Here is a 27768-nt window from a genome sequence, read left to right as displayed (position 1 = left end):
ACCTTGTGATCTGCCCACCTCGGCCTCCCAAAGTGCTCGGATTACAGGCCTGAGCCACCGCACCCGGCCTCTCCACTCTTTTTAGGTGGAGGGGAGTAAGGGTTTCTTGGAATTAGGAGGAACTCCCATGTACCCAACCCATTTGGGTAAATTTCTTCCTTCAGAGTTTTTCAAATCAGCATCACCATTGTTAAAGGCCTCCCACATGGTAATAATTGTGCTATAGGGTTTTATAAACATGAAGTTCATGTTTGGCTGAATGAACCTCCTTGCTGTGGCACAAGGGGGCCATAGGTGTTTTCACCAATTATGAAGCGGGTTCACTGTGCAATGGCTACCAACTTTTCTGAGCACAATGAGGCCAAATACATTCATAGATAAATTCCATGAAGTGAATTTATTACTTACAAATAGCAAACAAAAGACAACAGAAGTCTAGGATTCAATATGAACCACTACCACAAGATCAGGAAGGCTACCCAGAGCAGATGGATGGAGTTTTGACTATAAATGCTTCACTTGCACTACAACTGAGGGACCCCAGAAATAAGCCCACATTGGGTTTTCTCCCAGGATGTGGTTTGCTGGACACAAGCGTTAAAGGCAATTCCGTTTCGAGCAGGGCCTATAACAGAGGCTGGGCTGTTCTGACCAATGTCACTTGATTATCAGGATATTGCCTTCCCAGCATACCATACAGTTATCTTGAGAACTACCAGTAAGAAAGGGAAGAAAATGGCCCTGCACCCTTAAAACTGAAGGATCAGGATATTTGCTGTGACAGAGGCACAGACAGTAGCGACAGAGTGTTCTTGTGAGCCATCTACTAGTTCTCTTAACTGGAGCGTGGCACCAGACTGCTTTTCTATTTCCTTTCAATGGAAACTATTTCAGAATATTTTGAATTTCTACATCTATAGAGTTGTGGCACATGATCACTGGCAGTGTAGACTCTCTGCATGGTTAAAGGAAAGAGTTCAGAAGCCCATCAACCCACATTGGAGGAGACCACCTAATCCTCCAGAGAGTGTCACTCCATCTTCCTGGGGTTAGCTCCACATGCAGTAAGGCCACTATAACTAAGGCCGTCAAGACTTGCAGTCCGAAGATGAGACTTTTGACATGCTGATAAGCAGCAGTGATAAGAAAAGCCCACACACTGGTCAGGAATTTTTCAATGAAAGCAGCTGAGACGCTTCTTCATATGCTTCGGTAGGGGCTAATATCAAACTATTTCTTCCCATTTTCTTTACTCAGCAGTGCCTGAACCATGAGACACCATAGATGTACACCTCATCAGGAGGGTGTATGGTACAGCAGCAAGGGGAGCAGCAGCACAAGAAACAAACAAGGCCACTACTTCTGCTTACATAATAACTATTGTCTTGGAGTGTAAAATAATTAATAATGTTCACATGGCTGCCCTAAGCACACAGAGATGGTGACCAGAGCAGATGCAGGGACTACAGACATACAGCCTGATTCTTGCTAATTAGGACTTATGTGTTGGCTTACGTGCTGTGCTTTTGTGCATTCATAAGCCAGGGCCTCAAAACTGCCTGCTAAGCACAGGCCAAAGGTCATGCTGGGGTGCAGTTAAACATTGATGTCTAGGAGATGAGAGCATTTTAGTGTGGAAGAAGATGACAACACCTGAAGACCACAAAACACTGTGCAGACCAAAGGGAACCCCCATCGTCAGCTCACGGTTCTGACCCAGGTGACTGCTGATGTGTTACGGAACAGTCAGCCCACAGCAGGTAGGTCAAGTTGAGCTGGTGTCCTGCATGAGGGCTGGTCCACTCCATTCGTGTTGCCAATTGTTTCAATAGCGTCTCATGCACCCCACTGGTGAGGAAGGAATTAGCACCCTACGTTTACTGGCACCGTTAAACATATAACATCTATTACTAAACAGATAAGCCAGATATCAGTTATTAATTACATACAGGAGGATGGTGTAAGCTCTCAGAGGCCCAAACAGGGATTAACTTGAGCGTAGAGAGTGGTATAGCATTTAAAAAGTGAGGATATTCCTTTTTTTTTTTTTTTTTTTTTTTTTTTTGACACAGAATCTCGCTCTGTCACCCTTGCTGGAATGCGGTGGTGTGATCTCGGCGCACTGCAAGCTCCGTCTCCTGGGTAAACTGTATGTACTTAGGAATTAATACCAACTCATTATTAGCAAAAAATAAATATCTTTACATCAAGAGTAGTTTTTCATTTAATAAAAATAGGTGGTGTGTATAATGGACAAGGGATAATCAAAATTTGCCAAATGAGGCTAGTAAGACAATCCCAAGAATTCACAATCATTATTCACTGGTCCATTAATCACAGGACAATACATACAAATGAAACTTACCTGACCGGGCGCAGTGGCTCATGCCTGTAATCCCAGCACTTTGGGAGGCCGAGGCGGGCAAATCATGAGGTCAGGAGTTCAAGACCAGCCTAGCCAACATGGTGAAACCCTGTCTCTACTAAAAATACAAAGAATTAGCTGGATGTAGTGGCGTTCACCTGTAGTCCCAGCTACTCGGAAGGCTAAGGCAGGAGAATCGCTTAAACCCAGGGGGCGGAGGTTGCAGTGAGCCGAGATCGAACCACTGCACTCTAGCCTGGGCAACAGAGTGAGGTTCCATCTCAAAAAGAAATAATAATGAAATAAAAAAATTAAACTTACCTACATATTAGAAAAACATCCAAATTCAACCATGAATCCAGCACATTATCAAATGAATAGACAAAAATTCTACCAACAAACTGAAGAAAATATCATCTATGAAATTCAAGTACTACTGCTTAAAGAACATTTACAGAACTCTCACCTCAAGGTTTCCCCGCAAAATAAGGTGAAATGCATACTCAAGACTCTTTAAGAATGGGCCACTGATAAAAACAATATACTTGTAACTTGTGTAACATTTCATAGATTTTTTTCAAGCACTGCACGATAATTAATTTGCATCAGGCTTTCCAAATTAGAAAAGCTTCACTTATAGAACTTCTTTCCTGTGGGAGTTTTCACACGGCTTTTCAAGTAAATGTTAAAACTGAAAATATTCTTGCAGTTTCTAAACTATTAGAGTTTTAATCCTGTGTACGTTCTTGTATTTACAAGGTCCAGCCAGCTACAGCGTGCATTTTCATATGTCCTTGAGTGGGTATGAGAGAAATGAAACACTCAAACATTCTGGACATTCATAGGGTTTTTCTCAGGAATGAACTGATGTCTTCAAATGGAACTAATACAACCGAAGGCCTTACCATAAATTTAAATTCAAAACCTTTTCTCCACTCTGACCCCTCCCAAATCTTCAGGAAAATCTGAAGTCTTGACCACATTTCCTACATTCTTTAGGTTTCTCTGCAGTGTGAGCTCTTTCATGTTTATGAGGGAATGGGAAAGAGTAAATGTTTTACCACATTTCTTATATTCAAGGGGCTTTATTTATTTATTTATTTTTGAGATGGAGTCTCACTCTGTCGCCAGGCTGGAGTGCAGTGGCACCATCTCAGCTCCCTGCAACCTCCGCCTCCTGGATTCAAGTGATTCTCCTGCCTCAGCCTCCTGAGTAGCTGGGATTACAAGCATATGCTACCACACCCAGCTATTTTTGTATTTTTAGTAGAGACGAGGTTTCACCATGTTGGCCAGGATGGTCTCGATCTCCTGACCTCGTGATCCGCATGCACAGGGCTTCCCCCCAAGCCCCTGTGGCCTTTTATGTCCTTGAAAAAGAACTAAGGCAACTGAAATGTGCCACCATGCCCAGCTAATTATTTTCTTTGTTTTTGTTTTGAGACGGAGTCTGCTTCTGTCGCCCAAGCTGGAGCGCAGTGGTGCGATCTCGGCTCACTGCAAGCTCCGCCTCCCAGGTTCACGCCATTCTCCTGCCTCAGCCTCCCGAGTAGCTGGCATGAGCCACCGGGCCCGGCTTTATTTTATTTTTTGTAGAGACAGGGTTTCATCACGATGCCCAGGTTGTTTCACATTGTTTTAATCCAGGCTGGTTATGAACTCCTGGGCTCAAGCAATACACACACCTTGGCCTCCCAAAGTGCTGGGATTATAGGCTGAGTCACTACACCCAACCTCTATATCATGACTTCTTTAGTGGCGCATAAGGTAACTGGAACGAGTGTAGGCTTTACCGCATCTCTTACATTCATAGGGTTTTTCTCCAGTATGAATTCTTTCGTGGAGGTGAAGGGAACTGAGGCGACTGAAGGCTTGGTCACATTGTTTACATTCATAGGGTTTCTCTCCAGTATGAGTACTTCTATGGTTACAAAGGGAACTCAAACAACTAAAGGCTTTGCCACATTGTTTACATTCATAGGGTCTCTCTCCAGTATGAATGCTTCTATGGTCATGAAGGGAAGTGGAACAGCTGAAGGCTTTATCACATTTGGTACATCTCTCTCCAGTGTGAGTCCTTTCATGCATCTTAAAACAAGAAAATCTGAGTGTTTTCCCACATTCCTTACATTCGTAGGGTTTCTCTCCAGTGTGAGTTCGTCCATGTATTAGACAAGAACCGGAAACAGTGAACGCTTTACCACATTGTTTACATTTATAGGGTTTTTCTCCTGTGTGAGTTCTCTGATGTCTTTCAACTGAATTGAGAAAATGAAAAGCTTTCCCACATATCGTACATTTATAAGCTGGATTTCCACTGTGCATTATCCTGTGTCTTCTAACACCTGGAACAGAAACAAAGAGTTTCCCACACTGTTCACATTTATATTGCTTCTCTCCATATGGTTTGTATCCTGAGTGAGCTAGGATGTGCCTATTAAGGAGGGAATGATGTACAAAGACTTTTCCACAAATACTGCATTCACATTGTTTTAATCCAGTAGAAATGTTCTCATTCCGATCAAGATTTGGAATGTGGCTGACAGCTTGTATCTACTGACTACCTTCTTTGCTTTCACACAGTCTCTGTACCATATGATTTCTGTAAAAAAAATGACAAGCACATTACTATTGGTTGGTTTAATAACTTTCTACTCATTCATAGGTCTTCAACTTACACTGCTACCAATACTAGGGAAAATGCATTTTTGTTTTGTTTTGTTTTTGTTTTTGTGCCATGACTGAATTATTTGAAAGTAAATGGGCTACTACTGAAAACACAGCTACCACCTACATGGCTATGACCAAAATAGTAACATTCATATATACAATTTTGTAGTACTATTTTCAAGTAAACTGTTTTCCAAACACTGACTGCTACACTGACATATGTTACATTTTGGGTGAAATTTTTCTAAAAGGAAATGAATTTCAAGTGACTCTTATTTGCTTTGATTGCTTGTTTTTAAATTCATGACATGCTAAGATTCCTTCAGAGGACTTTATTTCCTCTTCTCGGTGCAAATTATCTTCTATCTTTCCCGTTTTTTGAAGTGATCTTCAATATTCTGGTCTTTCCATTTTTTCCTAAAATGCAGATGCACAAAATTATCATGAATTATTTCAAACTATAGAAACATTACTAGATTTCATGTTCATTGTACACAGTGCCCATGCCTGATTTATTCACCAAATCATTCCCTTGCCCCATTCCAAATCACAAATAGCACTGATGATAGGGAAATACTTCTGTAATTAAGTGAAATGTGTTGTCATTCTTAGCTACAGAAGCCAGGTTCCTGCAGGTTTCCTGCATCACTTCTCTGTAGAGATTCTTCTGAGAAGAATCTAGCAAAGCCCATTCCTGCTGGGTAAAGTTCACAGCCACATCCTCAAAAGCCATGGAGTCCTAAAACATTCCACATATGTGGATAGAAGGATGAGTGAGACTGAGAGCATTGGGAATGTATACTCAATTCATAAGCTGTTTACATGATTCTAAAATTTCCAAGCATTTATTCTATGACTTGATTGTCACAACTCTTACTCTGTTCACACATACTCCCTCCCACACAGCAGTACTAATGCTAGAATTGAACTATTCAAAAAGGCAACAGCAAAGTAGAAACACCCATCTCATTAGAGAATCCAGGGAGTGAGATTACGATATGCTGCTAGGAGTTACCTTTTAACTTCACTTTGTACATTTCTAGTACCTGTCATACTAAAGTCCTACCTGATGTGCATAAGTGAGTTAATATTATCAGTCCTGAGACTACTTATTCTTAAAAATACCTGCTCGCAAAGTTCAATCTTTGTTTGTATTAGGAACTTACATTTTGAGAGGGATTCCACCAACCCAAGTAATAAGAATGACTCACTGCATCTAAATGGCTTATGCAGTATATTTTCCAAAACTTCTTCTGCTGAAAGTCTATTATTTTGTGTCACTGCAGTGGTGCTTAGGGAACCAGACACAAAAACACAGTCTGAACACTAAGTGTTCAATGAATTTCCCTGGTAGACAATATTTTACATGTGCTGTCACTTGTTAACTGTGGAAGTGAACCCATTCCACGTGATTACACCAAGAGAGAATAGGCTTATTAAATTTAATTGAGTAGTAAATAAAACCAATAATTGATATTTAACAATACTAATACAACAATTTTTCAAATTTCTATTGCACAATATCAAGGCAGAAAGGAATAAGAGGAAATAGGACACATGCTCTTTAAAATGACATTAATGTCACCACTTCCAGATGCTATTCCTATGAAACCACATAAATTCCCAAATCAGGTGGTTTTAGGCAAGAAAAGCTACTCTTTCATATGCAGTAAAAATGACCAATGTCTAATCATTTTTAGTCATCTAAAAAAAGAGTGATGGCTTGTCTAACATACTTCTAAGATTTTCAAGCAAAAATATTCAGGACAGCACAGTGTTAGCAAAGAGATGAGCAAGCAGACCAAAGGAAAAAAAAAGTCTTAATGACCCAGCATCTATATGGAAAGTTGAGGAATGATAGAGTAGGCACTATAGAATAGAAAAAGAAATTACATGCACTTTAAAATATGAGGCAAACCAGGCTGGCATCTACTTGGGAAAATGCATTGCATTCTTCTCTATTCCATGAACAATAATCATCTTATTATATATTCAAATACAAAAGATAAAACCAGAATACTTTCAGAAGTCACAGGAAGATTTTTTTTTAATGAAGGATTAGGCAGAATTTTTTTTATGTAAGAAAAAAGTGATAAAGGAACAGACAAACTCAAACATATTAAAATTTAGGGGATAAAAGGAAAATAGAGTGGGCCAGGCGTCGTGGCTCACGCCTGTAATCCCAGCACCTTGGGAGGCTGAGGCAGGGAATCACCTGAGGTTAGGAGGTTGAGACCAGTCTGGCCAACATGGCAAAAATCCCGTCTTTTTGTTGTTTGTTTATTTGTTTTTCAGACGGAGTCTCGCATTGTCCCTTGGGCTGGGGTGCAGTGGCAAGATCTTGGCTCACTGCAACCTCCATCTCCTGGGTTCAAGCAATTCTCTTGCCTCAGCCTCCCGAGTAGCTGGGATTACAGGTGCCTGCCACCACGCTCAGCTAATTTTTTCGTATTTTTAGTAGAGACAGGGTTTCACCATGTTGGCCAGGCTGCTCTGGAACTCCTGACCTCGTGATCCAACCACCTTGGCCTCCCAAAGGACTGGGATTACAGGCAGAAGCCACCGTGCCAGGCCTAAAACCCTGTGTTTACTAAAAATATGAAAATTAGCTGGGAGTGGTGGTGGGTGCCTATAATCCCAGTTCCTCGGGAGGCTGACACAGGAGAATCACTTGAACTCGGGAGGCGGAGGTTGCAGTAAGCAGAGATGGCGCCACTGCACTCTAGCCAGGCTACAGAGCAAGACAGCATCTCCAAAAAACAAAAAACAACACTCAGATACCCAGATAAGAGGATACACATGTGTCCACTGTCATAAATTCTTCACCAAGCTACAAGAGGGGAACTGACATTTTGGTGAATCTTTATAAATCATCAATTTATCTAACACACTTTTATTTCACCAGTAGCATTTACAAAGCTAAGTCCTACAATTCCATTTGAAATTACCCTTAAAAAGAACAGAACTTTAAAACTTACTACACTCACTCTGGGGAAGAAATAAATACGAATTTTTAGCAAATGAAATACATCATTTTACCCTACCTCTTTGGAAATAGTATTTTTATCTTTCAAGCTGTACTGACAAAATGTATCTTACAGTCAGTGAAAACCTGAAACTCAAATAAGAGGACAAGCCTTTTCAAGGTAACAAACTCAGGGAGAGGCAGTACTGACTCCAACGCAGACCTTTCTAAGTGTCACGGCAGGCCATTCTATCCCTTAGGACACCCATCCTGTTCAGTAAAGTACTCAATGACCACCTACGAGGCACTGGCAGTGCTCTTTGTCCTCCTGTGTGCCTTCAGTGCATTTTAATATTCAGGTTCTTGCACATCCTCTCTGGGGTGGGTTTTCCTTGTCCTTTGGGACGGTTTTTCTCTCTTCACAGGTCTGAGACAAGCTAGAGAGCAGAAATCATTTCTGCCTTTTCCTCTCAATATCAGCATCCAATTGGCACACCATCAATGTGTCTTCGAGGAATAAAAACTCGGGCCGGAGGAATAATTTTAATGACCTATATTTCATGACATTACATTGTATTGTCCATTAATTTTAATGTCCTAAAATTTTAATGACCCTAAGAGGTCACCATTTTAGATGAAACTATACCAGGAGATTCCTCTAAGGCCAAGAGCATCCAGCTGCTCCCCTGAGAGACTCTACCCCATACCTCAGGCTGTCCTTGGGGATGAGATGACCCCGGGGGCTGATACTCACTAGACCCTCCAATAGACATGGCCACTGTGGGTATCCTGGGTCATCCCCAGACAGTTCTAAAATGCCAGGACTAGGAAAAGATAGGAGAGTGGCTGAGGACACAACACCCTGTCAAGTTTTCACGGGGGGACCTCAACCTAAAGACATTTTGGTAATATGTACACTTAGGAAAGATGAAAAGAAGAGAGGTACAAAGATTTTTTTTACAGTAGAGTGTCAGATGATTTATTCTCCGCTTTCCTCTCATGTAAAATGTTTGGAAACAGAAAAATATTTTGGCCAAGGTGCCTCACGGCGCTTTAGGAGGCCGAGGAGGGTGATCAATTAAGGTCAGGAGTTCGAAACCAAACTAGCCAACATGGCGAAACCCTGTCTCTACTAAACATACAAAAATTAGCTGGACGTGGTGGTGGCGCCTATAAGCCCAGCTACTTGGGAGGCTGAGGCCGGAGAATCGCTTGAACCCAGGAGTCAGAGGTTGCAGTGAGCTGAGACTGCATCATTGCACTCCAGCCTGGCGACAGGGTGAGACTCCGTCTCAAAAAAAAAGAAGAAGAAGAAAAAAAATATATATATATATATATATATATGTGTGTGTGTATATATGTATATATATGTGTGTGTGTATATATATGTATGGTTTGCTTCCTCATTCACCTTATCAAAGCCTCTCATTTACGCCCCTCCCGTGGACCCCAAACCACAAACCATGACTGCGGTACCCGTTTATGAATCGCGTTTGCTCAAACACGCCGTTTAACGTTTTAACAAAGCCTCAGGTTAATTTTAGGGGGAGAAAGGTGGGACTGGAAGCTCCATGAACCACAGCTCCTCCCACGCTGGAACCCCGCACACCAAGTCGGGGCTCTCCCGGATCACCCTCCCGTGGTCACCGCACTACCTGGGTGGGGGAGGCGCGGGGTTCCCGAGAGGGCTCCGGCCGGCGGAAGTGGCGCCCGCAGGTACAGACAGGACGCAGGGGTCCCGCTGCCCGCGCAGCCCGGCCCTGCACAGAAGGGGACTGAGGCCCGGCTGCGCCCGGCGACTCGGTCCGCAGGTTCCGCAGCCCATGGCTGGTTCCAGCAGGTTTCACCCAGCCCTCTTCCCCACTTCCGGAAGCCAGGCGCAGTCCACTCACCGTTCCTCGGCTTCCCGGGTGTCCCGGCGTCAGCTAGGGATGGCCCAATACCCGCAGGTCACAGGGTGGCCGAGCCTGCTGCAGAGGCACCGGGCCTCCCAGAGCCAGGAAGTAGCAGCGGAGACTCACAGGAAGAGCCTACGGTGGCAAAGGCGAGACAAAGCGCCCGCCAGCCGGATCCCGGAAGCCGCCCTCTCCTTTCCGGCGGTGCGCCTGACTGACAGGTCCCCACCCCAGCGTCCCTGATTGTCTGGGGCTTCAGGCCCCGCCCCCTCAGGCCCTGAGTGACAGGAGATTGCGATCTCACGTGAGGCTGGATGTGGCCAGAATGACCGTTTTGGCCTAGCGGTTTATAGGGGGTGTGCATCCTTCCTGCGCTGGGATCTGACCACGCAAGGAGCACATTCGCATTTAACCTTGTATACAAGATTATAGCTATTTTGCATAATAAGATAGAAAATTGCAAGCAATATAATGGCAATTCTGTAACTGCCCAGTGGGTTCACCTTGCCCGCTACCTAGACAGAGCCAATTTCTCAAGACCGGGGGAATAGCAATAGAGAAGGAGTAACTCACGCAGAGTCGGCTGTGCGGGAGACCGGAGATTTGATTTTTATTTTATTTTATTTCATTTCATTTCATTTTATTATTTCTGAAACAGAGTCTTGCTCTGTCGCCCAGGCTGGAGTGCAGCCTCGGAGTTTTATGATTATTCAAATCAGTCTCCCTGAGCATTTGGGGAAAAGAGTATTTAGAAAGTTTATTTTGCCAAGGTTGGGGATGCTTGTGCATGACACAGCCTCAGGGTGTCCTGATGACAGTTGCCTAAGGTGGTCAGAGCACAGCTTGGTTTTGTTGGAGATAAATGCTCGGTGACGAAAAGTGAAACTAGCACTTAAGCAAAAGTTTTCTCAGCAACGCAATTTACCTCTGTGGAAGCGTGCTGCTCGCATCAATCACAATCGCAAGAGCACACGGAACAAAGAAAAGCAGGGGTTTTTATTCCTAATGCAGTCCTTACCTCTGGCATGGGCTGGGGCCAGACCTCAAGATCTACACTGACCCCGTTGGCTATTTGTGAACACTTTCCCAAATAAGGAAGGGGGAAGGGAGTCGTGAGTTACAACGGTGGGACGTGTGGTTTGGAAGGGAGAAATGGGTGCAGAGCAGGTAACCAAGGGAACAGATGTGAGTTATTGATTAGAACTGACGGGGGGAAGGTTGTTTACAGTAACTAAGGGCAAGGAGGCATGGAGAACAAGAAAGTTGAGTTGGAGAACAAAACACAAGAACGTTAACATGCCAAACCTTTACAGTTGTAAAACTGTATCTGACAGTTTTACACATTTTAGGGAGACAGGAGACATCAATCAACATATGTAAGATGAACACTGGTTTGATCCGGTACAACCTGAAGCAAAAGTGGGTCAACTGGAAGCCAGGAGGGGGCTTCCAGGTCACAGGCAGGTGAGAGAGGAACGGTTGCATTCTTCTGAGTTTCTGATGAGCCTTTCCAAAGGAGGCAATAAGATATGCATTCTTCTCAGCGAGCAGCGGATGACTTTGAATAGAATGGGAGGCAGGTTTGCCCTAAGCAATTCCCAGATTGACTTTTCCCTTTATCTTAGTGATTTGCGGGGCCCAAAATATTTTCCTTTCCAATTTCCCCCTTCTGTTTTAAAAATATTTTGGAGAAAGCATTTTAGAAGAAAATCAGTCTCTGGTGGCAGGTTTCGTCTGACTTCTCATGGAGTAGCTGAGATTACAGGCAAGGGACACCACACCTTGCTAATTTTTTTTTTTTTTTTTTTTGGTAGAAACCGGGGTCTTCCTCGGTTGCCCAGGCTGTCTCTGGTGCCCAACACAGGGCTCCCCGTAATCTCTACAAGTAATCCAGTGAACGAACACCAGAGCGTGGAAAGCTGAGGACGACCGACAAAGGACTCCCGAGTAGGTTTTCACTTCAAGCTCTAGGGTAAGGAGGGCGCTCGGGGAATTCCAAGGAAACCTCCGGAAAATGTGGGTCGAGCTGAGAGTAAGTTCGCTAATTACTTAAGCCTTGTAAAGCAGTTACTACGCCGCGGAGGGGTAATTGTCAGTACCCAAAATCTCACATCTTTGTTCCACCTGGTAGACAAGTATTCTCCTTGGTTCCCGGAATATGGTATCATGAATGTAGAAGATTGGGACAAGGTGGGATCAGACTTAAAACCAGCACAAGAGGGCCGCGATATTCCCGTCTCTGCTTGGTCTGTGTGGTCTGCAATTAAAACAGCCCTGGAGCCCTTCCACACTGAGGAGGAGAAGGAGGATTTTCAGGATGACATAGGAAAGTTGAATAATCAGGAGTCTAATTATCAGCAAAGTGAACCATGACAGTCTCCTTTAAAAAAGGGCGAGAAACGGGAAGGTATGTATGTTCATCTCCAGAGACTTATAAAAGAAACAGTGCCACCTACTGCGCCTTTAGGGGAAGGTCTGGAATGGCCACCCCCAGGCCAGCCTCTTGAATATTTGAAAGGGGTGCCTGAGACCCGCGCCTTGCGGCTCCCATTGTTGCAGGCCCCGCCAGTAACTATGGTGAAGGGACGCTTCAGGCTTGTCCAACAGCCAATGAGGATGAGGGAATGATCTAGGCTTGCCCACCTGTTAATTATGGTAGAGGAGTGCTGCCAGCGGGTCCAAATACAAATTATGGCACAGGGACAATCCAGGCATCCATTCGCCAGGCACAAGAAATGGGGGATTTGAATGCTTGGCAGTTTCTGGTAATTATTTCATCAGCTGAGGAGGCTAGAGAACTTGTTCAAGCATGCTGGGAGCCATTTCCTTTTAAAATATTAAAAGACTTAAAGCAAGCAATTGGACAATATGGGCCAAATTCCCCTTATGTTCATTCCTTGTTACAATGTGTGGCTTATAACAGACGTTGAATACGTATGGATTGGGAGGCATTAGCCCGATCCACCCTGTCCCCCTCTGAATTTCTCCAACTGAAAACCTGGTGGACGGATGAAGCAACAAATCGGGCAGAAATGCTCAAGCCCAGCGTCCCGTTAATATCACACCTGATCAATTGCTTGGAATCGGACAGGCATGGGTACTCTAAATCAATAGATGGTAATGGGTGATGAGGCTGTTGATCAGCTCAGAACTACATGCCTAAGAGCCTGGGAAAAAATTCACGACCCTGCTACTGCTTATCCTTCTTTTCACACATTTCAACAGGGTCCAAGGGAGCCTTATCCTGATTCTATCGCCCGTTTGCAGGATGCGGCTCAAAAGGCTATTTCCAATTCTCATGCCAAGAAAGTGATCGTTCAGCTGCTTGCTGATGAAAATGCTAATACAGAATGTCAGGCAGCAATTAGAACTATTAAGAGAATGGCAGATCTAAATGAGGAAAAAACTTTAAGTGAATACATTAAAGCCTGCGATGGCATTGGGAGGCACTTATATAAGGCCAGCCTCCTTATATAAGGCCAGGGGGAGAGAGGGGGATGCTATTACTCCCCACATCGTGGGGGGTTTCTCACCCCCTGCGATGTGGATTGTAACAGTGAGGGGGAGAGAGAGGATCGCTATTACTCCCCTTTACGATGTGGATCTTAATAATTATTCCCCCCTGAAATGTGTGTTCATTATTAGCAGTCTCTTTTGTTCACGATATTAGGAACAATTTCACAGGTTATGTGTACACAGCCTGCGATGGGAGAAAGATTACCATCCTCTGCACCTCCCGATATTAGGAACCATATCACACAATGGGTGTACACTTTTTCAGAGATTTGGGGTAATGTCTTCCTATTTTTCCCTGAATATTCGGAGACATATCACAGGGTGGCTGTACACCCACTACTCTCTTGGCAGGAACATCATACTTTACCTACTGGAAATTAGGAGCAATATCACAGACTGGGTGTGAAGCCAGTGTCATACTGGAAGTAATATCATGCTCTTCCCCCAAGATATGAGGAACAATATCACGGGGGGGTGTGTACCTTCTCCAGTAGGGGTAGTAGTTTCATCATCTCTTCCTTTAGATGACAGGAACAATATCACAGGATGGGTGTACACCCAGTGTGTTTTTGGAAGCAACGTCATTCTCTCTTCTTCTAGGTTTTCGGATTCATATCACAGGCAGGGTGTACACCCCTTGTTGTATTGGAGGGAATCTCATCCTCTTTCAACCTGCATCTTTAGAACAATATCCCATGGGGGCTGTCCATCCCTTCAATATTGGTACTAATACCATCTTCTCCTTTCCTGGATATAAGAAACAATATCACAGGAGGGGTGTACACCCCTTGCAATATTGGTAGTAATATCACCTCTCCCTTTTGGTTATTAAGGACAAAATCCCAGGGTGACTGAACGGTTCCTACTTTATTGGGAATAATATCCACTCACCTCCTGGATAAGAGGAACCATATCACTGAAGAAGTGTCCACCCACTTCGATATTGTCAGCCATGTCATCTTCTTCCCGCCTGGATATTAGGAATGATACCCCGGGTTTGGGGGCGCTGTACACCCACTGCAATATCGAAAGTAAAATCAGCCTCTTTCCCGCTGGATATTAGGAACTCTATCACAGGTGTGTGTGCACCTTCTAGTATATTGGGAGTACTATGAGCCTCCACCCCTCTGCATATTAGGAACAATATACAGGGGGCAGGGTGGTTACAGCCCCTGTGATATTGAGAGCAATAGTCTTCTCTTTCCCCTGTACATTAGGGTTTACAGTGGGTCTGTACACCTTCTGCGATATTGGGATTAATGTTGTCCTCTCCCCTACTGAATGTCAAAAACAGTATCACAGAAGGGTGTACACCCCCTGCGATATGGCCAGTAATATTATTGTCTCTACCTTTGGATACTAGGAACAACATCACAGAGGGTGTGTACACTCCCCTGCGATATTGGGCATAATGTTATCCTCTCTTCCCCTGGATATTAGGACTGATATCCCTGGTGGTGGGAGGTGGAGTACATTAAGAACATTATCACTGGGTAGGTGTACACCCTGCGATATTGGGTGTAGTATCCTCCTCTCTTCCCTAGGATATTAAGAACAATATCACAGGAAGGGTGTACTGCCACAGCCCCTGTGTTATTGGGAGCAATAGCATCTTCTCCCCCTCTCAATATAAGGAACAATATCCCAAGGTGGGTGTACATCCCCTGCGATATTGGGTGTAATGTCTTCATCTTCCAACGTGGATATTGAGCATAGTGTCACAGGGGGGTGTACGCCTTCTTTGATATTGGGAGTAATATCATCCTCTCCCCTCAGGATTGTAGGCAAAATATTGAAGTGGTTTTACAACTCGTGTGATATGGGCAGTAATATCATCCTCAGCTGTACACTTTTTTTTTTTTTTTTGAGACGGAGTCTAGCTCTGTCGCCCAGGCTGGAGTGCAGTGGCCGGATCTCAGCTCACTGTAAGCTCCACCTCCCGGGTTTAAGCCATTCTCCTGCCTCAGCCTCCCAAGTAGCCGGGACTACAGGCGCCCACCACCTCGCCCAGCTAGTTTTTTGCATTTTTTAGTAGAGACGCGGTTTCACCGTGTTAGCCAGGATGGTCTCGATCTCCTGACCTCGTGATCCGCCCATCTCGGCCTCCCAAAGTGCTGGGATTATAGGCTTGAGCCACCGCGCCCGGCCTCGGCTGTACACTTCTTGTGATATTGGGAGTCCTATCCTCTCCCATCATGGATATTCAGAACAATATTACAAAGGTGTACACCCCCTGCCATATTGAGAGTAATATTATGCTCTCCCCTTCGGGATACTAAGAACAATACCGCAGGAGGTGTGTACAACCCCTGTGATATTGAGAGTAATATCATCCTCTCCCCCTGAATATAAGAAACAATATCACAGGAGGATGTACACCTCCTGTGATATTGGGAGTCATATCATTTTCTCTTTCTCTGGATATTCGGAACAATATCACAGTGGGTGTGTACACCCCCTGCGATATTGCCACTAGTATCATCGTCTCCCTTCCAGGATATTAGGTATACACCCCCTTGTGATATTGGGGGTAATATCTTCCTTTCCCCCGCTGGCTATTAGGAACAATGTCACAGAAGGGGTGTACAACCCCTGCTCTATTGGGAGTGATATAGTCCTCTCCGTCCCTGGATATTAAGAACAATATCACTAGGGAGTGTACACCTCCTGCAATATTGAAAATAATATCATCCTCTCGCCTCCTGGATATTAGGAACCATATCACAGGGGTAGTGTACACCCCCTGCGAAATCGGAAGAAATGTCATCCTTTCCACCTTTGGATGTTAGGGACAATATCACAGGGGAGGTCTATGCCCCCTGCGATATTGGGAGTCGTATCATCCTCTCCCACCCAGGATATAAGGAACGAGATGACCGAAGGGTTGTACACCCACTACGATAGTTTCAATAATGTCATCCTCTACCCCCTGGCTATTAGGAATAACATCATAGAGGGGTGTACACTTTCTTCGATATTGGGAGTAATATCCTCTCCCCGCCGGATATCAGGAACAAGTCTATTAATTATTAATATTAATAAATATAAGAAAAATTAAGAGTAATCATCGATGTTAATAATCACAATAAAGATAGTAAAAATTAATACTGGTTAAAAATGTTAAAGATTAGTATTAATAATTAATAGTAATATCACTGTTAAAAATAAAATAATGATATCAGCAATAATGTTACTTAAATCAATACTAAGTGATGCTGGTAATAAAATAATAATTAATATTAAGAACTAATAATATTGTTAAACGTGATTAATGTTAATAATTAATTTTAAGTATGCAGAATCATATATTTAAAATAATTATCCATAATTAATAAATGGATTCCTATTAATAGTATCATTGATAATTATTAAAATCGATCATTGATGTTTAATAATTAATTATATTATTACTCCTAATACCGCAGGGGGTGTACACCTACCTGTGATGCTGTTCCCAATATCCAGGGACGGAGAGCATGATTTTAGTTTTAATATCGCAGTAGGTGTACACTCACCGCGTGACACTGATCCTAATATAAACAGGGGTAGAGTATGACATGACTCCAAACATAGCAATGAATGGACAGCCACCCGGTGACACTGCTCCTAATATTCATGGAAAGTGTGTATTATATTACTCCCAATATCACAGGGAGGGTACAGCTCTTCTGCGATATTGTTCCTAGTATCCGGTGGGGGAGAGGATGAAAATAATTCGCAGGCTGTGTTCACCCACCCAGTGATATTGTAATTAATATCCTGGGAGGGAGAGGATGATATTAGTCCCCGTCGAGCAGGAGGCATACACCCAGTCTGGGATATTGTTCCAAATATCCATGGAGGGGAGCGGTTGATATTACTCCAAATATGGCAGGGGATGTACATCCACCCTGTGACATTCTTCTCAATATCTCAAGGCCGAGAGGCTGATATTACTCCCAGTATCACAGACACTGTACACCCCTGTGTGATAGTCTTCCTGATATCCCGAAGGGGAGAAGACAGTATTAATCCCCATATTGCAGGAGGTGAACACCCACTCTGTGATATCTTTCCGAATTTGCAGGGGTAGAGAGGATAATATTCCCAATGTTGCAGAAGATGTACACACCCCCTCCCCCTGTGATATTATCCTGAATATTCCAAGGCACAGAAGATGATGTTACTCCCAATATCACAGAAAGTGTACACCCCCCAGGGATGTTGTTCCCATGATCCAAGAGGGGAGAGGATGATACGACTTTCAATATCGCAGGGGTGTACACGCCCCCGGTGATGCTGTTCCTAATTTCCATCTGGGAGAGGATGATATTACTCCCAATATCGCAGGGGTCATAAACACTCCTTTGATATTGTTCCTAATATCCAGGCGAGAAGAGGATGATATTCCTCCCTATATTGCAGAGGGTGTACACCCGTCTTTGATACTGTTCGTAATGTCTAGAGGGGGAGATGATATTACTCTCAGAATCGTAAACATGCTGTGTGTCCACCGTGGATCCTAATATCCAGGGAGGGAAATTACTCCCCAAGACGTGGGGGGTCTCCACCTTGCCTGTCACCTTGTTTCTTATACCCAGGGAGGAGAGGATGATATCGCTACCAATATTGAAGAAGTGTACACGCCCCCTGTGATATGGTTCCTAATATCTTCGTTGGGAGAGGATGATATTACTCTCAATATCACAGGGCTTGTCCATCCCGCCTGAGATATTGTTCCTACTATCCAGAATAAGAGAGAATGATATTACTTCCAATAGTGCACGGCGTGTTCCCCGCCATGTGATATTGTTCTCAAGAGCTAAAGGAAGAGAAGAGAATATTATTCTTTGTACTGCAGGGGGTGTACAACCAACTGCGATATTGTGAGGCACCCCTTGTGAAAACAAGAAAGACTGGAATTTGATGAGACTCCAGTACCACCTGGGCAGCTCTGCCTTCCCCCACAGTCTCTCCAGCTGTGGGTGTAGGAGAACAGCTCTCCGCAGCAGGGTCCCACCCAGGGCTTCAGAGGACTTGATGGATGCACTCTTTCCTTCTGTTAGCAACACCAGGCACGGATCTCTGCTGTGGACACTAAAAAAACATTTTCTCTGTTTAATTTCTGAAAGGAATTTCTCTGGGATTTCCTGAACCATCAGGAGGGTCCCCGCATAAGAGATCATTTAAGCCACGGGGAGATCAACTTACATGAATTTTCAAAAGAAACAACTAATTAGTTGCTTGCATTTTCTGTTGTACTGTTACTCAGATCTGTTGATGAAGGTCTACCATCAGTTTTTAAGGTAATTTACAGGGAAGAAAATCATTAATTAGATTAACTCATTCAGCTATGAAAGGATATAGTTTATTTTTCAAATGTAATTAACTATTAATCATCTTTTAGTATATCTGAGTTACAGTATCCTCCATCAGAAAAAAAAGTGACTGGATTACACATAAGTTTATATTCTCTATCACAGATCAATCAATATTAATCTTAGCTAAAATGATTTAACTTGTTTCTTAAAAACACATATGCTGTATGTAACAGCAGCTAAGTATTGAAAATCAAAGAGCAAATTATAAAACAGGATTAACCAAATATTAGGAAATTTTTACAGATGTTTGCTGCATCGATGGGGTAGGATATTTGCATCATCAATAAACTAATTCTTTTATTATTTCAAAGTAAATAATTTAGGTTAGAATATTTGTTATTGAAATTTTAATCTTTTTTTCAAATTATACATTTGACAGTTATTTTTAAAATGCTTAAATGTTCAAAGAAAAATTACTAGAAATAGAAAAACTAATGTGAAAAGTAACAGCCCTCAAGAATTCCATCTCCCAGAAATAACTACTGTTAATAATTAGGTAGTGTTGCTACCACATTTTTGCTATGAGTGTACCAAAGTGAGTTCGTAGGAAGATACGTTGTGTTTTATAGCTAGCATTTTTCATTAACAGTGTGTTTTTGGCATCTTTGTTCTGTATTATTCTTTTTGTCAGCTGTTTGATATTCCATTTTATCAATATGTTATTATTTACCTAAGCAGTCCTTCATTGATGGATGAGTTGTAATGTTCCTGATGTGGAAAATTCCTAATTATTATGCTGAAATGAACATCTTTGTTCATTTGGGCACTTATGTAAATACTCTTAAAAAGTAAAGTTCTAAGACAAAAGATATCAATAAGGTTTTTAAAATTCTTTTCTTTTACTTATTTATTTATTTTTTATGAGACAGGGTCTCGCTCTGTCGCCCAGGCTAGAGTGCAGTGCTGCAGTCATGGCTTATGATAGCCTCGACCTCCTGGGCTCAAGCCGTCCTCTTGCCTCAGCCTCCTGAGTAGCTGGGACCACAGGCGCGAGCCATCATATCCAGCCAAGATTATGTTTTTATTTTCATTCTTTTTTTGTGTTTACTAGATGTTTATAATTATTTCATTAATTGCCTATTAATGTATTTTCTCCATTTATTTCAGTTTCATTTTTCCCACTGGTTCATTAGCCTTATTTGTGTATATATTGCTTTGTTATTTGTTCATAGGTTTTGATATTTTTTTTCTCTGGATTCACATTTGGAGTCATTCTGAAAAGAATCTTTGCTTTTCAAAATTAAAAATATAGGTGTACATTTTCCCTGGTACTTCTATTTTCTTTTTTTTTTTTTTTGAGACAAAGTCTCACTCTGTCACCCAGGCTGGAGTGCAGTAGCACAATCTCAGCTCACTGCAACCTCTGCCTCCTGGGTTCAAGCAGTTCTCTGCCTCAGCCTCCCGAGTAGCTGGGATTACAGGTGCCTGCCACCACGCCTGGCTAGTTTTTTTGTATTTTTAATAGAGGCGGGGTATCATCATGTTGGTCAGACTGGTCTTGAACTCCTGACTTTATGTTCCACCCGCCTCAGCCTCCCAAAGTGCTGGGATTACAGGCATGAGCCAACGTGCCCTACCTATTTTTTCTTTATTTTCCATTTACGTCTTTGGATCCAACTGGAATTTATTTCATCTTAAGAGTAAGGTACAGAGTCTAGCTTTACTTTAAAAAAAAATTAATAGTTATTATTCTGTGTAAACTTGGACAAACATAAAACCCCAAAAACAAATAAGAACACCTCATGGATTGAATTAGGGATAATTGACATTTTTCACAATATTGAAGCTTATTCAGGGACACAGTGTCTCTGCATCTTCATTCCTCAAGTCCTTCCATCTACGTGGCACCTCCAGCCTCCCAGGTGGCTGCTCAAGTTGGAAGCCTCAGATTCCTCTCCTCTCTTCATACTCCGTCCTTGGAACAGGTTTTAGAAATATGTTCCACAGTCCAGGCACGGTGGCTCATGACTGTAATCCCAGCACTTTGGGAGGTCAAGGCAGGTGGATCACCTGAGGTCAGAAGTTCGAGACCAGCCTGGCCAACATGGTGAAACCCTGGCTCTACTAAAAATACAAAAACTTGCTGGGCATGGTGGTGGGTGCCTGTAGTCCTGAGAATAGCTTGAACACATAAGGCAGATGTTATAGTGAACCGAGATTGTGCCACTGCTTTCCAGCCTGAATGACAGAGCAAGACTCCGTCTCAAAAAAAGAAAAAGAAAAAAAAAGAAATATGTTCCACATCTGCTTCTTTCTGTCCCTCCTGTGCCACCACCTGGCCATACCGCCTTGGTCCCTCCTTGGAATGTTGCTGGTACTGACTGGTCTGCCCACCGACTTCTGCGAGCCCTTCCCCTTGTCATAACACAGCAGCCAGACTGATCCTTCCCCAACATGTCATCCTCTCCTCAGAAGCCCTCAGATGGGTTCATGTCTTGGAACAGAAGCCAGGTGCTCTGCAGTGGCACACATACGCCACTCTGCAGTGGGATATATACGCTGCTCTGCAGTGGCACACATACACTGCTCTGCAGTGGGATATGTAGGCTGCTCTGCAGTGGCACACATACACCACTCTGTAGTGGGATACGTACGCTGCTCTGCAGTGGCACACATATGCCGCTCTGTAGTGGGATACATATACTGCTCTGCAGTGGCACACATATGCCGCTCTGCAGTGGGATACATACGCTGCTCTGCAGTGGCACACATATGCTGCTCTGCAGTGGGATACATACACTGCTCTGCAGTGGCACACATATGCCGCTCTGTAGTGGGATATATATACTGCTCTGCAGTGGCACACATATGCCGCTCTGCAGTGGGATACATACGCTGCTCTGCAGTGGCACACATATGCTGCGTGTGGGTCTGCCCTGTGGGGACATCACCCGTGCAGGCACATGTGTGTGCCTCCCGTGTTCTGCCCAGCACACTCCCTAGTGCACTCCAGGCTCTCACACATCTGAGTGAAGGGAAGGCCAGCACATTTCTTCCATAGTTAACATCTAGCTACTTGAGTTGTTTGTTTTGTGCTTTTAAGAATTGTAGGTAGCGGGCCGGGTGCAGTGGCTAACACCTGTAATCCCAGCACTTTGGGAGGCCGAGGCAGGTGGTTCACCTGAGGTCAGGAGTTCAAGACCAGTGTGGCCAAACGTGGTGAAACCCCGTCTCTAATAAAAATACAAAAAAATTACCCAGACGTGGTGGTGGGTGCCTGTAATCCCAGCTACTCAGCAGCTTGAAGCTGGAGAATCACTTGAACCTGGGAGGCAGAGGTTGCAGTGAGCTGAGATCGCACCAGTGCACTCCAGCCTGGGCAAAAAGAGTAAGACTGTGTCTCAAAAAAAAAAAAAAAAGAAAAGAAAAAGAAAAAAGAAAAGAAAAAAGAATTGTAGGTAGTTACAGATTTTTTAATTTGTCAACTATCAATTCACTGACTTTGTTTCTCATAGGTTTCAGTTGACTGACTTGGATTTTTAAGTTATGTGGTTATATCAGCTTCAAATGACGTAATTTTATACTTGTAAAAATATGTATGTGCTTAGCAATTAAATGATTATGTGATTTTTTTTAGTTGTATTGTTTTTTAGTTGTATTGCTTTTTAGTGTTTAAGTAACTATTTCCTAGTTAAATTTCCAATTGTTTGGAATCCTTTTTTTCTTATTCATCTCCAGTTTTGTGCACAGAGGGTGGGTGTGGCATTTGTGATCTATTATTGTTAATGGCCTCCATTTAAAATCATTTTATTGGCTGTGATTTCCTTGCCATGTGAAACCTATTTTAGTGAAGCGTTTACTTTTCTAGCTGCAAAAAATTGTTTGAAGAAAGATAATGAGAAATGGGGACTCTAATTGGCCTACAGTTCAATAGAAGAAAACTAAGTCTACCCAAACACGATAGTAGCCACTGTTTTCTCTAAACTAGGAAAAAGCAGCAGTAGAATTGTTGATTAGTCTTGAAGAATACTGTAGTTCTCGCTGCCATCCGGTTTTTCAGCCTAAAAAACAGGTATGCCGAATGCAGGGTGCTGGGAGGGCTGTGTACGTCTCTGAAACCACCTGTCTTTTGCAGAGATGCTGGAAGGGTGCAGTTTGCCTGCTGAGTCAGACTTTGAGTTGGGCAGATCCAGCTTTCTAGCCAGCGTGGTGCTTGCTGTGGCCCTGGCCTGGTTGCTCAGTCTTCTGAGCCTCAAGTTCCGTGTCTCGCAGTTGAAAGTAATGCAGTGCTGATGGCACTGAGGTTTTTAGCGTTAAATGGATGAGCACCGGGAAGTGTTTTTGCTGAATCCCCTGGCAGGCTTTTATTGCTGTAGGCAGTAACGCAGAGCTGGGAGCAGTTTTTATTTGTCAGTGGTGAGTAATGTCAGTTTTTCTTCTCCTACACGGACTAGCTTTTGTTAACTTACTGAAACAAACAATTTTTTAAGCATTTCTGCCAGGAAGTTCCAATTTGGCAATCAGCGAAGGTGTTTTATTCTACATACGGGAGGATACAAGGGTAGTGCAAGGGGATGAAAGAGACAGTCCCCAAGAATATAAGCATCGTGACAGCTGTGCAGGTGAAAATTCATAAATGAGACTACCTCTAAAAGGAAGCTGTAAAATCAGCACACAGCGGGTCAGGAGAGATTTGCAAAGGCGCTTTAAGGAAATGGTGCCTTGAGAAGTCGGAGGCCTCCTTGAGAATGCCTTCAGGAAAATACTGTCAGAAGGGGGTTGTCAGCAGTGAAGTTGGGAAAACAGCCTCCTGGAGGTGTGGATTGGAGGCAGAGCATCGGGCTGCACTGGTCGGATGCCATTCCCCATTGGCGCCGCAGACCAGCTTTACCAGTGGGGATTGCCATGCTTTCCAAGTGCAAGCCCTTAGGAAGGTGGAGGAGGGAAGATTTAGGAAGGAAGAGGAGCTTCAAGAAGGCAGCCTTTGTCTTCCAACCAGAGCTGCTGAGGCTCCAGACCATCCTCTCCCGTGCCCCACGGTGGCTATTTGGGTCCTTACCACTTCCTGTCCCCCTCCTGGCGTCTCACAGGTATTCAGGCAGCTTTGCATCCTGAGCTTCGGTTATTCCTGCTGTTGAGACCACTCACGCTCCATGGTGTCAGCAGCCACGTTTGACTTGCTCATGTGCTAGTGGGTTAGAAATGGGGAGCATCTGCCGAGGGATCTGTCGTGTGGCCTGGCCTGGGTGTGGACGGCTGTGGTCCCCCAGGGCTTCGTGGATGTTGCGTCTGAGAAGACTGGAAGTTGGCCAGAGGCCTCATGGGGGTCCTGCAGGGACAGTCTCAAGGTGACAGCGGCTGCACCCCGAGCGCGGCCTGAACTGGAGAGACACCTGCGCCTCTGACATGGCTTTGCATAACGTGCAGCATCTTCACACCTGCTGTGTTCTGCTGGTTCCAGGCCAGTCACCAGAGCTCGTGCAGATTTGGTGGGGTCCTCCCTCTCAATGGCAGGTGTCGAAAGAACCTGTGAATATGGTCATAGCCACCCCAGACGTTCACTCCCTACCAATCCCCTGGTGGTTTCCCCAGCCTTCCCCCATCTGTAGTGAAGAACTGACACCCGCCCTCTGGTTTTAAAATGTTTAGAATTTGTAATAATTTTATAGATACGTATTTTCTAGAGAGTGATGTAACATCCATAATAATCTAAAAACAGATTTTCTAGGAAGTTACCGTGAAATCTACAAAGTCAATAAAACATTTCATCCCAGGTGCTGAGCTGTGAGGAGAGTATCAGGGTTTGGGCTCTGCTGCCTTTCCCCAAAGAACTCAGTTGGGAAGCAGTCAGGTACGTGGCATCCTGGGGCCTGGCTGACCTCAAGCTTGTCTGGTACTGTTAGTTTCAGCAGCATTTCTTCTTTAGCGAGGCTGTTGGAAGATAAAAGGGGAAGGAGGAATTTCTGGGCCTTGGTGGCTGTGAGGAGCTGCAAGTGATGCTGAATGCGATCTTCCAGCTGGCCTGGGGCCCTGGTGGAGACTGAACATGGAACGAGAGGCAGGTTTTGTGGGTAGACAATGGCGTCCATGAGAACTACTGAGTAGGCAGAAAGAAAGATGGGTCTGAAGCTCAGGAGAGAAGTGGGGATGGAGGCATGCATTCTGGAATCGTAGACAACAGCAGACATACTTGTTCAGCAGGAGGAATATGCAGGTGGTTCATCGTCTCATCAGTCATCATTGGACTTTGCTTTTGGCATAGGGCATCGTTTCTTTCTCCACTGTCCCGTGATGGTGGCTTTTTACATTTTATATTTGGGGAAACTAAGATTCACAGTCAGGTTGCTGCTCAGTGAACCATTAACCATTATTGTGCATGGGCACTAATGTGGGCATTTTAATTGTCATGTATCTTTAAATATTTTCTATTTTTCAGATTAGAAGATAATTCTGAAACAAATGTCAGCCACTCTTTAATTACAAAAATGACGGATGAGCTGTATCACCATGTGCCTGAGAATCATTGTGTTTTAAAGGACTTGGATCATCTTCCTACTGAGACGTAAGTTCCAGGACATCCTGACAACTGTTGAAACATTGATTCTGCAGATTAGCATAGCAAATTTAGACATTTTCTATGTTTTAGATTTTATAAAGTAGTCTTAGAATCCCACTGTTACTGCTCCAAGAGGAATTATGAGATCAGTTTTGACAATCTCTGTGCAAGCGTGGCACAGCTGATGAGGCTGTGAATGTCACATTCTGTTTGCCACAATTCAGTGTATTTAATTAACACTTGCCGCATGTCACGGTTGTCCCTGCAGACCCACCAGTGATACGCAGCTAGCCCTGGCTCCCAGAAAGCCGCAGCCTTGCAGGTACAGAAGGAGAGTGAGGTACAGGTGAGGATCACAATGCCTGCTCCAAGTCTGGCTCTGTTTGCAGGTGGCCCCAGCTGCTCCGTGAGCTCTGCAGCACACCCTTTCCTACCCTCTTCTGCCCCAGGATTGCGCTGGAAGTGCTGGTTGTGCTCCAAAGCATCGGCAAGCAGTGTCACCACGTGTCTGGCCAGGTCACCATTGCCTCGGAGCTGAGACACAGGCAGGGGGTGGAGAGGATGTTGCGGTCTTGCCAGCGGCAGAACTACCTGCGTGTATGGAGTAGGTGTGTGCTCACTTTCCTGTTCTGGAGGGGCACTGTGGGGCAGGAAGTCATCACAGATGCAGTTCCAGTCCCCACTGAAGACACACACAATAGGCCCCTCACTAAACCCATCAACAGGTGTTGATATACTTGGAGTTCACAACTGAGAGTATGAACCCAAAGTATCTGAGACAGGTCTCAATCCTTTTAGAAAGTTTACTTTCCCAGGGTTAAGGACGTGCTGTGACAGCCTCAGGAGATCCTGACAGCATGTGCCCCAGGTACTTGGGGAAAGGCAGGAAAACACAAAGGTGGGGGCTTTCCAGGTTATAGGTGGACGAGAGACAAAGGATTGCATTGTTTTGAGTCTTTCATAGGCCTTTCGGTGAATACACAATTGACTTGTGAGTGGGGGTAGAGGAATAGTGACTTACAACTTAATGTGGCTCAGTGAAGCTGCATTTTACACAGGGCAGAGGAAGCAATCATATAGGTATTTGTGTCAGGTGAGCTGAGGGATGACGCCCTGTCCCACCCCTGGGAAGATCAGCTGGCAACTGCATTGCCAGGGTGAAATTCAGCAGAAGTCTTTCCGGGTAGAGATCTTGAGGCCCATGAGGCATTTCCTTGTGGACAAACTGTGAGGGAGGTCTGTATGTAGCTTTTTTCTCTTGTAGCCACCTTATTTAGGAATAAAATGGGAGGCAGGTTTGCCTGAGGCAGTTCCTAGCTTGACTTTTCCCTTTGGCTTAGTGAGTTTGGGGTACTGAGATTTATTTTCCTTGCACAGTGGAAACAAAAGTTAAGTTCCCACAGCATGTTTCTGGTCATAAAAATATTACCAAACTTCTAAAGAAAGACCCAAAACACTTACAGTGTTAAACATTGAGGTACATATGAGCTCTATGGACATTTAAGAAAGATGAATAGAAACAAGTGAGAACTACTGAGTGTTTGGCGAGGCAGTGAGTGACGGCAGTCCGGCAGTCCTGTGGTGGTTAAATGAGGCAGTAAATGTTTGCAGAGCGAGACCTCCCCAGGCCCGCCCCCTTCCCCCCACCCACAGCTCCAGCACCAACAGGAACAAATGTGTGGGTCACTGAGCACTTTTGTACCGACACGCACTGTCGAGCACTTGTATGATGATGGTAGACTTTACAAGTTCTTATAATTTGTATTCATTCATTCATTCATTCACTCATTTTCCAACCTGCTCATTCCAATTCAGAGTTGTGGGTGGCTGGAGCCTATCCCGGCAGCTCCGGGTACAAGGCAGGACCCACCCTGGACAGGACGTGGTTCCTTCGCAGGGCCAGTCACACACCCACACTCACTCTGGGACCATGGAGATGTGCCAGTTCACCTAATGTGCACGGCTCTGGGATGTGGGAGGAAACTGGGGGATGGGAGAAAACCCATGCAGAACGTGCTTCTCCACACAGACCGTGGCCCTCACGGTGTATCGATTTCTTTTCTCACTGATGTTGTGATGAAACGGTGTTGAATGAAATGATGTTATCTGAGGACTGTGAGGACTCCCCATGCTGATTTTCATAGAAAGTTATAGTACATACTATTTTAAATAGTGTTTGTAATTTGGCCTATGGAAATGTGGGTTCCATCTACCTAAATGAATATTTGGATTTAAAGTATAACAGCAGATTAACTGGATTTGGATTTAAAATATAACAGCAGATTAACTTAATAGCAGATTAACAGCATTATGGTTCCTTCACTTACAGTGTATATTTTAGAATGTGCTACATCCTTAAAAAATGACCATTTTGGATACATTTCTAGAACTTTTGGGTTGAGTGGTATCTGTGTTTTTAAAGCTTTAAATAGATATCACTGGATTCCCCTCCAGAAGGGTGTTACTTAATTTACACTCTTACCAGCAGTTTATAAGACAAG

General features: G+C 44.0%; 1 long non-coding RNA gene and 1 pseudogene across 1 annotated transcript; both read right to left on the bottom strand.

Annotated features, from left to right (window-relative positions):
* Positions 1-378: 378 nt before the first annotated feature.
* On the bottom strand, positions 379-4960 carry LOC141408154 (uncharacterized; annotated as a pseudogene).
* A 5521-nt stretch (positions 4961-10481) lies between these two features.
* Positions 10482-18485, bottom strand: LOC135966491 (uncharacterized). Its single transcript, XR_010579804.2, has 2 exons — positions 18335-18485; positions 10482-14428 (listed from the first exon to the last, which is right to left on the bottom strand). It is a non-coding gene; the product is annotated as an uncharacterized lncRNA (long non-coding RNA).
* Positions 18486-27768: the final 9283 nt, after the last annotated feature.

The sequence above is a fragment of the Macaca fascicularis genome, chromosome 12 (genome assembly GCF_037993035.2).
Source record: "Macaca fascicularis isolate 582-1 chromosome 12, T2T-MFA8v1.1".
Taxonomy (NCBI): domain Eukaryota; kingdom Metazoa; phylum Chordata; class Mammalia; order Primates; family Cercopithecidae; genus Macaca; species Macaca fascicularis.
This window is presented reverse-complemented; position numbering and strand designations above follow the sequence as displayed.